The 11,398-nt window shown below is 38.8% G+C and overlaps 1 non-coding gene across 1 annotated transcript; it reads left to right on the forward strand.

Moving 5' to 3' along the window:
* Positions 1–1,465: 1,465 nt before the first annotated feature.
* On the forward strand, positions 1,466–1,570 carry LOC123573815 (small nucleolar RNA U13). The gene has a single exon (XR_006698547.2). It is a non-coding gene; the product is annotated as a small nucleolar RNA U13 (small nucleolar RNA).
* Positions 1,571–11,398: the final 9,828 nt, after the last annotated feature.

The raw sequence follows: 11,398 nt of genomic DNA on the forward strand, positions 1-11,398 counted from the left end.
ATGGGGTTTCACTGTGTTAGCCAGGATAGCCTTGATCTCCTGACCTCATGATCCACCCGCCTCAGCCTCCCAAAGTGCAGGGATTACAGGCATGAGCCACTGCACCCAGTCTATTCTCATCCATCCTTATTGGACTCTTTGGTCAGTGTTAACTGACTCTTTCCTATAGGATAAATTCTTAAACATGAGATAGTAGTCAATTCTGCCAAAACTCAGTTGTTGTTTCTGAATTTCTCACATTGCTTAAGGTCAACTCCACCATGATGCTATAAAAAGACTTTTCTACATTTTTTCATATATTTGTGTAAGTTTGTTTTTAGATTTCAGTGAATTTTAAAGACGAAATTTACATATCTATATGGTATGAGGAAGGAAACCTCTTACTTTCATATACAAGACCAATTATGTTACACTATTTATTACATAAACCATACTTTATCAATGATTATGGTGCCATCTTTGCCGTATATTAAGTCCTAACAAATACCTAAATATGTTTCTACAATCTCTAATCTATTTACAGATCTACTTGACAGCTGTTGAACCAATACATGCCATTCTGATCATAATACCTTTAAGATAAGTTTGACCATTTAACATAAGAAGTAATAACCAGGCTGGGCTCAGTGGCTCACGCCTATAATCCCAGCACTTTTGGAGTCTGAGGTGGGTGGATCACCTGAGGTTAGGAGTTCAAGATCAGCCTGACCAACATGGAGAAACCCCCGTCTCTACTAAAAACACAAAATTACCTGGGCGTGGTGGTGCATGCCTGTAGTCCCAGCTACTTGGGAGGCTGAGGCAGGAGAATTGCTTGAACCCAGGAGTCGGAGCTTGCAGTGAGCTGAGATCACACCATTACACTCCAGCCTGGGCAACAACAGCGAAACTCTGTCTCAAAAAAAAAAAGTAATAACCAAAGAAAAAGTGGGGAAAAAAATCTTCCTGAGTTGAAGAAAGGAAAAAAAAAAAAAAACTGACATGGCAGACAAAATAGTCTAAAGGGATTCCCTACTATAAAAGAATGAGATCTTACACAAAACAAAATGTTTATTGCTGGGCTTCCAGGAAATAAGGTAAACCTCTGACAGTAGGTCCAAACCTTGAACTGACAGCAGAACAGAAGTCCTAAGACCCTTAAAAAGTCAGCTTGTCCTGCAGGCATATGTGATATTAGCCCTGCAATGTAGAGTTCAAATTTGGGGTCAATAGAAAAAAAATAATAAAAACTGAAGCTGAGCTTTCCTGATTAAAGAAAGGGAACAAAAGTGACTCCTAGCAGAAGCTATTCCATTCACAGTTTCATTTGATGAATTTTCTGCAAGTTACAGCTAACCAAATCTGACTGTCAAACATACATGTTAATGAATTTCTTCTAAGTGAGAGCCAGCTGAAATCACAAACAACAGATTTGGACACTCTTAATTGTTTTAATTATGTATAAGATGTTTTAAATAAATAGGAGATCTTTTTTGTAGTTCGTAAATGCGACGATTGGGTTTTCATGTTTATGTGTGAGATGTGCCTCCCTTAAACCTTGTTACAATGTCAATACATTACCCATCTGATGTGGAAGAAAAAGAAAACAAACAAACAAAAATAAATAAATAGGAATCATAAAGCAATAAATTACAGAAACACAAATATGAGGAATAAAAGATTATCCCAAATGACTAGGCGTTAGAAGAAGTCAAAGTGGATTTTTAGCCATTAAAAATTGTTGAAGTAAAAATTTGAATATATGGATAAAAAGTAGTTACAGCTTAAAACAGAGTTAGTAAACTGGAAGTTGGGTAGAATACATTATCCAGAATACAGCCCTCTCACTCCCAAATAGATAGTATGAAATAGAGATTAAGAGATAGAATTGAAAGATTGGAAGGTTGTAGCATATATCTAATTCAAATCCAGAAGGAGAAAACAGATAAGACTGAGAAGTGGCAATATTTGAAGTTATTATGGCTGAGAATTTTCCAGAAGCAATGTATGATATTGATCCACAGATACAGATGCAAAATGAATACCAAGGAGAACAAATAGAAAGAAATCTACACTTAAATGTATTTCTGTGAAATACAAAACACCAATACCTCACCCTACCACTCCCCTCACACACACAGAATGCAACTACTGAGATAAAATAGACTACTTATAACGTACTGACAATTAGAGTGACAACAGACTTTTTCACAATGTGGGAAGGCAGAAGACAGTGGAATAATATCTTCAAAGTGTTGAGAAAAAATTCTGTCAATCTTAAATTGCATACCCAGAAAAACTATCCAATTTTAGGAAATACATTGTGAACTATTTAGAGGTAAAGTGCTTAAGAGTACAATAAATCTGTAACTTAACTTCAAACATTTAAGACAAAAATACATAAATATATGTGTATACACACATATTTAAAGAGAGAGAGAAGCAAATAAGATAAAACGTTAACATTTGGAGAATCTTAGTGAAGGGGATATTTTGGAATCTTTATGCTATTTTTACACCTTTAGAAGTATAAAATGATTTCAAATTTTCAAAAGATAAAACTCCCAATAGCAATAAGAAATATAAGTACCTAGAAATAAAAGATGTTAAGAAGACTACAAAGGAGAAACACACTGCATTGTTAAGAGAACACTTAGCATTATACAATGTATATAATTATACAGTTACACACTGTACACATCACAACATCCACATTTACCTATAAACTCAATGCTTTTCCTATAAAAATCCCAAAAGGAATATTTGAGTAACTTAAGCTGATTCTAAAATTTATATAACAGATAAAAGACCCCAAAATAATTAAAATAGCCCTGAATTAAAAAAAAAAAAAAAAAACCATGAGTGAGGACATGCCCTGTCAGATAGCAAGACTTATTATGATAAGTCATCATAATATGATATGTCATCTATGGATGATATCGTACTTAAGACAGCTTAGTATCAGTTCACATAGACAAAGCAATCATCTGAACAAAATCGAGAGCCTGAAAAAAAAGGCCCACACTTATGTGGACACTTGATTTATGACAAAAATGGTGAAATATTCAGTAAATGGTGTTGGGACAATAGGCTATGAAAAAAAAAAAGAAAATCATATATTTATCATATACCATACACAAAAGAAGCCATCTGTACTGTATTATATACAAAACTTGAATTCTCTTAGAGAACGTTATAGGGTAATTGTTGCGGGAAGTCAGGGACTCCGAATGGAGGGAACGGCTGGTGCCACGGCAGAGGAACATAAATTGTGAAGATTTCATTTTAATAAGGACATATATCAGTTCCCAAAATTAATAGTTTTATAATTTCTTACAGCTGTCTTACTTTAATCTCTTAATCCTGTTATGTTCATAAGCTGAGGATGTACATCACCTCAGGGCCATTGTGATGATTGCGTTAACTGTACAAATTGATTGTAAAACGTGTGTTTGAACAATATGAAATCAGTACACCTTGAAAAAGAACAGAATAACATCGATTTTAGGGAACAAGGGAAGACAACCATAAGGTCTGACTGCCTTCAGGGCGGGGCAGAATAGAGCCATAGTTTTCTTCTTGCAGAGAGCCTATAAACAGTTGTGCAAGTAGGAAAGATATCGCTGAATTATTTTCCTAGCAAGGAATATTAATAATTAAGACCCTGAGAAAGGAATGCATTCCTCGGGGTAGGTCTATAAACAACTGCTCTGTGAGTGTCTGTCTTATGCAGTTGAGATAAGGACTGAAATACACCCTGATCTCCTGCAGTACCCTCAGGCTTATTAGGGTGGGGAAAAAATGCTGCCCTGGTAAATTTGAGGTCAGACCAGTTCTCTGCTCCCAAACACTGCTTTCTGTTGTTTAAGATGTTTATCAAGACAATACATGCACAGCTGAACATTGACCCTCATCAGTAATTCTAATTTTGCCCTTTGCCTTGTGATCTTGTTCTCCTATTTTGCCTTTTGAAGCATGTGATCTTTGTGACTTGCTCCCTGTTCATACACCCCCTCCCCTTTTGAAATGCTTAATATAAACTTGTTGGTTTTGCAGCTCAGGTGGGCATCACGGTCCTACCGATATGTGATGTCACCCCTGGAGGCCGAGCGGTAAAATTCGTCTCTTTATACTCTTTCTCTTTATTTCTTAGCTGGCCGACACTTAGGGAAAATAGAAAGAACCTACATTGAAATATTGGGTCGGATTCTCCCAATAGATAAGATTTTTATAACCTTAAGGTAAGGAATTATTTCTTAAACAAGATTGAAAGGCACAGATAAATTCAGCTACATTAAAATTAAGAACTCTAGCCAGACATGGTGGCTTATGCCTGTAATCCCAGCACTTGCGAGGCAGAGATGGGAGGGTCACTTGAGGCCAGGAGTTTGAGATCAGTCTGGCCAACATGGCAAAACCCCATCTCTACTAAAAAATACAAAAACTAGCTGAGCATGGTGGCGCACATCTGTAATCCTAGCTACTCAGGAGGCTGAGGCACAAGAATCATTTGAATCCAGGAGGTGGGGCTTGCAGTGAGCCAAGATCATGCCACTGCACTGCACCCTGGGCAACAGAGTGAGACTCTGTCTGAAAAAAAAAAAAAAGAAAGAAAGAAAGAAAAAGAAAACTGAATGTCCACATGCGAAAGAACAAAGATAAAGATAAGACCTTTATCTTGTACCATATACAAAAATGGACTCAAAATGGATTAAAGATCTAAGCATGAGGCCTAGACCTATAAAATTCCTAGAAGAAAACATAGGGGAAAATTTCATGATGTAGGATTTGGCAATGATTTAGTGGAGATCACTGGATAATGATAAAGATTAGATAATGATTTCTTCCTTTGTATATGACACCAAAAGCACAAGCAACAAAAGAAAAAAAAAGACAAATGGAACTACATCAAACAGAAAAACTTTTGTTCATTAAAGGACACAATCCACAGAGTGAAAAGGTAACCTATGGAATGGGAGAAAATATTTCCAAATCCTATATCTGATAAGGGATCCAGAATATATCAACAACTACAACTCAACAACAACAAAAATCAAATAACCCATATTAAAAGTGGGTAAAGGCATGGAATACTGTGTGGCTATGAAAATGAATGAGATGGCCAGGTGCAGTGGCTCATGCCCGTAATCCCAGCGCTTTGGGAAGCTGAGGCGGGCAGATCACAAGGTCAGGAGTTCAAGACCAGTCTGGCCAACCTGGTAAAACCCCATCTCTACTAAAAATACAAAACAATGCCAGGCGCGGTGGCTCAAGCCTGTAATCCCAGCACTTTGGGAGGCCGAGACGGGCGGATCATGAGGTCAGGAGATCGAGACCATCCTGGCTAACAAAGTGAAACCCCATCTCTACTAAAAATACAAAAAATTAGCCGGGCGTGGTGGCAGGCGCCTGTAGTCCCAGCTACTCGGGAGGCTGAGGCAGGAGAATGGCGTGAACCCGGGAGCTGGAGCTTGCAGTGAGCTGAGATCGCGCCACTGCACTCCAGCCTGGGCCACAGAGTCAGATTCGGTCTCAAAAAAAATAAATAAATAAAAATACAAAACTTAGCTAGGTGTGGTGGTGGGCACCTGTAATCCCAGCTACTCAGGAGGCTGAGGAAGGAGAATCACTTAAAGCCAGGAGGTGGAGGTTGCAGTGAGCCGAGATCATGCCACTGCACTCCAGCCTGGGCGACACAGTGAGACTCCGTCTCAAAAAATAAAATCAATCAATCAATCAATCAATCATGTCCTTTGCAGCAACATGGATGGAGCTAGAGACCATTATCCTAAGCAAATACAAAAACAGAAAGCCAAACACTGCATGTTCTCACTTATAAGTGGGAGCTAAACATTGAGTGCACATGGACACAAATAAGGCAACAACAGACACCAGGGCCTACTTGAGGGTGGAGGGTAGGAGGAGGGTGAGGATGGCCAAACTATCTGGTACTATGCGGATTATATGGGTGACAAAATAATCTGTACACCAAACTCCTGTGACACACAGCTTACCTATATCACAAACCTCCACATGTACTGCTGACCCTAAAATAAAAGTGAAAAAAAATGGATAAAGGATCTGCTTGAGTAGACATTTCTCCAATGATAATACATAAATGACCATCAAGCATATGAAAAGATGCTCAACATGACTAATCATCAGAGGAAAGCAAATCCAAACCACAATGAGATATCACTTTATACCTCTTCGAATATAAGAAAGAATAAACAAGAAAACCCCAGAAAATAACAAGTATTGGCAGGAATATGGAGAAGCTTGGACCCTTGAACACTGTTAGTATGACTGTAAAATGGTACAACCATGGTGGAAAACAGTATGGCGGTTCTTTAAAAAGTTAAAACAGAACTACCATATGGTCTAGTGATCCCACTTCTGAGTATATCTCCAAAAGAACTGAAATCAGTGTTTTGAAGAGAGATTTGCAAACCCCTGTATCTAGAAGCGCTATTAACGATAGCAAAGAGTTGGGAGCAACCTAAATGTCCATCAATGGATGAATCAATAGACAAAATGTGATATATATGCACAATGGAATACTATGCAGCCTTAAGAAGGAAAGAAATCCTGTCACATGCAACAACGTAGATTACCCTTGAGAACATTATGCTAAGTGAAACAAGCCAGTTATGAAAGAAACAACACTGTGTGATTATTCCTATATAAGGTATCCAAAATAGTCAAATTCATTGGTATAGAAAGTAGAATGGAGGTTACCAAGGGATGAGGGAAACGGAAAATGGGAAGATGTTGTTTAATGGATATGGAATTTCAGTTCTGCAAGATGAAAAAGTACTGGTGATCTATTTCATAACAACGTAAATATGCTTAACACTATTGAACTGTATACTTAAAAATGGTTAATATGTGCCAGGCGTGGTGGTTCATGCCTGTAATCCTAGCACTTCGGGAGGCCGAGGCGGGTGGATCACCTGAGGTCAGGAGTTTGAGACCAGCCTGGCCAACATGGTGAAACCACAGCTCTACTAAAAATACAAAAATTAGCTGGGCAAGGTGGTGTGCACCTGTAATCCCAGCTACTCAGGAGGCTGAGGCAGGAGAATTGCTTGAACCTGGGAGGTGGAGGTTGCAGTGAGCCAGGATCGCGCCACTGTACTCCAACCTGGGTGACAGAACTGGACTCTATCTCAAAAAAAAAGTGGTTAATATGATAACATTTGTGATTTTTTTTAACCACAATTTTAAAAATCCTATTTTAGTGCACATGTATAAGTAAGATAAACAGAAATTCCTGGCTCAGTGACCCTTCTGGATACTGTGCCTTTGTGGGAGAAATCAAGTAGCAGTTGGAAGGGGCTAACACAGTTACACAGATCATAAAGTATGCTGTGAGACAAAAGGGGCAGAGTTGTTTGTTTATTTTGTATTTTGGGCTCATATTTGCTCAAGAGCTTTATGTTTATCAATCAGATAATTTAAGAATGTTTGCTTAAATATCACTTTGGTTTGCTGAAATCAACACAGCCTAAGGATAGAAACCTAGTTTTTCCTCAAATTTTGCCATTACAGGTTGAATTATGTGTGTCCCCTCAGATTCACACATTGAAGTCATAACCCCAAGTACCTTAAGATATATTTTATGTTGTGTTTTTTACCACAATAAAAAAGTTAAAAAATATTTTTAAAATAAATAAACTCAAAATGGATCAAAGACCCAAATATAAACTATAAACTCTCTTAAAAGAAAACATTAAACTGGGCGTGGTGGTTCATGCCTGTAATCCCAGCACTTTGGGAGGCCAAGAAGAGTGGATTGCTGGAGCCCAGGAGTTTGAAACCAGCGCAGGCAACATGAGGAGACCCCCGTGTCTATATAAATACAAAAATTAGCCAGGCATAGTGGAGGACGCCTGTAGTCCCTGCTGCTCAGGAGGCTAAGGTGGGAGGATCGCTTGAGCCTGGGAGGTAGAGGCTGCAGTGAGCTGTGGTGACATCACTGCACTCCAGCCTGAGTGACAGAGTAAAACCTTGTCTCAAAAAAAATAGGGAAGAAGCTTTATGACATTGGGTTTGACAAAGATTTATTGGATATGACATCAAAAGCATAGGCAACAAAAGGAAAAATTGACAAGATGGACTTCTTCAAAACTGAAAACTTCTGTGCATCAAAGGGCACTATCAACAGGGTGAAAGGGAATCCGTGAAATGGGAGAAAGTACCTGTAAGTCATATATCTGATAAGAGATTGATATATAAGATATATAGAGAATTCTTAAAATACAGTGACCAAGAAAAAAAACCTGATTTTAAAATGAGCAAAAGATTCAAATAAATGGTTTTCAAAAAAATACAAATGGCCAATAAGTATATTAAAAAATGGTCAACATGAGGCCAGGTGCAGTGGCTTGCCTGTAATCTCAGCACTTTAGGAGGCTGAGGTGGGAAGATCAGTTGAGGCCTAAGTTCAAGACCAGCCTGGCCAACACAGTAAAATCCCGTGTCTACTAGAAATACAAAAAAAAACACAAAATTATCTGGGCATAGCAGCACATGCCTGTGGTCCCAGCTACTCAGAACGCTGAGCCTAGGAGGTGGAGGATGGCTTGAGCCCAGGAGGTGGATGCTGCAGTGAGCCAAGATCATGCCAGTGCACTCCAACCTGGGCGACAGAGCAAGACCCTGTCTCAAAAAAAAAAATCGTTAAGCATTAGGTAAATGAATAACAAAACACAATAAAATACCACTTCACATATACCCATTAGAATGGTTATTACTTTTTTTTTTTTTTTTTTTTTCAGACGGAGTCTCGCTCTGTCACCCAGGCTGGAGTGCAGTGGCCGGATCTCAGCTCACTGCAAGCTCTGCCTCCCGGGTTCACGCCATTCTCCTGCCTCAGCCTCCCGAGTAGCTGGGACTACAGGCGCCTGCCACCTCGGCCGGCTAAGTTTTTGTATTTTTAGTAGAGACGGGGTTTCACTGTGTTACCCAGGACGGTCTCGATCTCCTGACCTCGTGATCCGCCCGTCTCAGCCTCCCAAAGTGCTGGGATTACAGGCTTGAGCCACCGCGCCCGGCCTATTACTTATTATTTTTAAAAATGACAACAACAAATGTTTTGGTGAAAATGTGGAGAAACAGGAACTCTGTGCATTGCTGAGGAAAAATGTAAAATGGAGCAGCTGCTATGAAAAACAGTATGGCAATTTCTCAAAACATTAGACATAGAATTACCATAAGATCCAGCAATTCCACTTCTGGGTATATACCAAAAGAACTAAAATCAAGGTCTGAAAGGGACATTTGTACACCAGTGTTCATATCACACTGTGATTAGAGCATTATTCATAATAACCAAAAGATAGAAACAACCCCAGCGTTCATCAGTGAATGAATGAATGAATGAATGAATAAACAAAATGTGGTATATACATACAAGGGAATATTATTCAACCTTGTCACAAAAGGACAAATATTGTATGATTCCACATATATGAGTGTGGGAACAAGAGTGACTTCTGACTAACCCTGAGTCCAAAAATGCCTCCATAATGTCTAGCTGTCATTACTTTTTGTGTAGGAACAGCTAGTCATTGTAAGTTTCCTCCAAAACAACACTTAATGCTGTTAGAAACATCATAGGCTGGGATTCCTGTAGCACCTATGCATTCCTTCCAGAGCACATATATTGATACTTTTCCCCCAAGACATCAGCCTCCACAAGGATCTGAGAGGTTGCAGTGCTAAGATCTACCTGTCTTGCAGCCCCCAAGACCATGCTTCTGTCCATAAGTTCCCCTGATAAATCATCTCATACCAACAAACTGTATTTGTCTGCCTCCTTCTTGATTTCTCAGCTTCTTTGGTATTTGGGGACCTCTTTGCATATACAGCCCTTTCACAGAACAATGAGGTACCTAGAGTACTCAAATTCATAGAGACAAAAAGTAGAATGGTGGTTGTCAGGGCAGAAGGGACAGAGGACAGGGGAACTATTGTTTAATGGGTATGAAGGTTTGGTTTGAGAAGATGAAAAAGTTCTGGAGATGGATAATGGTGGTGGTGGTGGTGGTTGCAGAATAACATAAAAATGCTTAATGGCACTGAATTGTAAACTGAAAAATAATTAAAATAGTAAATTTTATGCCGTATATATTTTTCACAATAAAAAAAATGGCTCCTAGGGGCAATTGTAAAGTTGTATCTGGTGTTCCTAGTACAAGAAGACATGGATGTGCCTTATGTGTGTGTTAGATGAGCCTTGTTCAGGCATGAGTCATAGTGCTGTTGGCTGTGAGCTCCATGTTAATAAATCAATGATATATATTACATAAGCTGTCTGTAAATAGAGACACACATAAAACAAGGTTATGCGTTGATTGCTTGACAAAAGTGTTGTGACCAGAGGTTTACAGAATCTAACTCTGTATTTCCCCTGTGAACAATGTTCAGTGTTCACTAATTCATCGTTTTCAACAACTTTACAGAACATAACTATCATGACTAAAAAGAATCAGCTGGGACAGACGCGGTGGCTCACACCTGTAATCCCAGCACTTTGGGAGGATGAGGCGGGAGGATTGCCTGAGTCCAGGAGTTCAAAATCATCCTGGGCAACATAGTGAAACCCCGTCTCTAATTTTTTTTAAAAAGTTAAAAAAAAAAAAAAAATCAGCTGTATGTTATAAACTCCACAATACATTACTATTTTTGCTTTAAACTATTCAATTATCCTTAAAAGAGATCTTTTAAAAACATCTTTTACATTTACCCACATAATTATTATTTGCAGTGCTCTTTCTTTCTTTGGATAGATACAGATTTCCATCTGATATCATTTTCCTTCTACCTAAAGGGCTTCCTTTAACACTTCTTGTAGTGATGGTGTGTTGATCATGAATTCTTTCAGCATTTGTATGTCTGAAGAAGTCTTTATTTCATATTTGTTTTTAAAACATAGCTTTATTGAGATATAATTCATTTGTCATACAATTCACCCACTTAAATTGTATAATCCAATGTTTCTTTGTGGTTCACAGAGTGTGTAACCATGACCACCATACATTTTAGAACATTCTCCTCACATGAAAAGGAAACTTTGGCTGGGCGCAGTGGCTCATGCCTGTAATTCCACCACTTTGGGAGGCAGAGGCGGCTGATCACAAGGTCAAGAGATCGAGACCATCCTGGCTAAGATGGTGAAACCCTGTCTTTAGTAAAAATACAAAAACTAGCTGGGTGTGGTGGCATATGCCTGTAGTCCCGGCTACTCGGGTGGCTGAGACAGGAGAATTGTTTAAACCTGGGAAGCAGAGGCTGCAGTGAGCCGAGATTGCGCCACTGCCCTCTAGCCTGGCAACAGAGCAAGACTCCGTCTCAAAAAAAAAAAAAAAAAAAAAAAAGGAAACTTCACAATCATTAGTAGTCATTCCCCATTTCT

Source organism: Macaca fascicularis, chromosome 5, assembly GCF_037993035.2.
Source record: "Macaca fascicularis isolate 582-1 chromosome 5, T2T-MFA8v1.1".
In the NCBI taxonomy this organism is placed as follows: domain Eukaryota; kingdom Metazoa; phylum Chordata; class Mammalia; order Primates; family Cercopithecidae; genus Macaca; species Macaca fascicularis.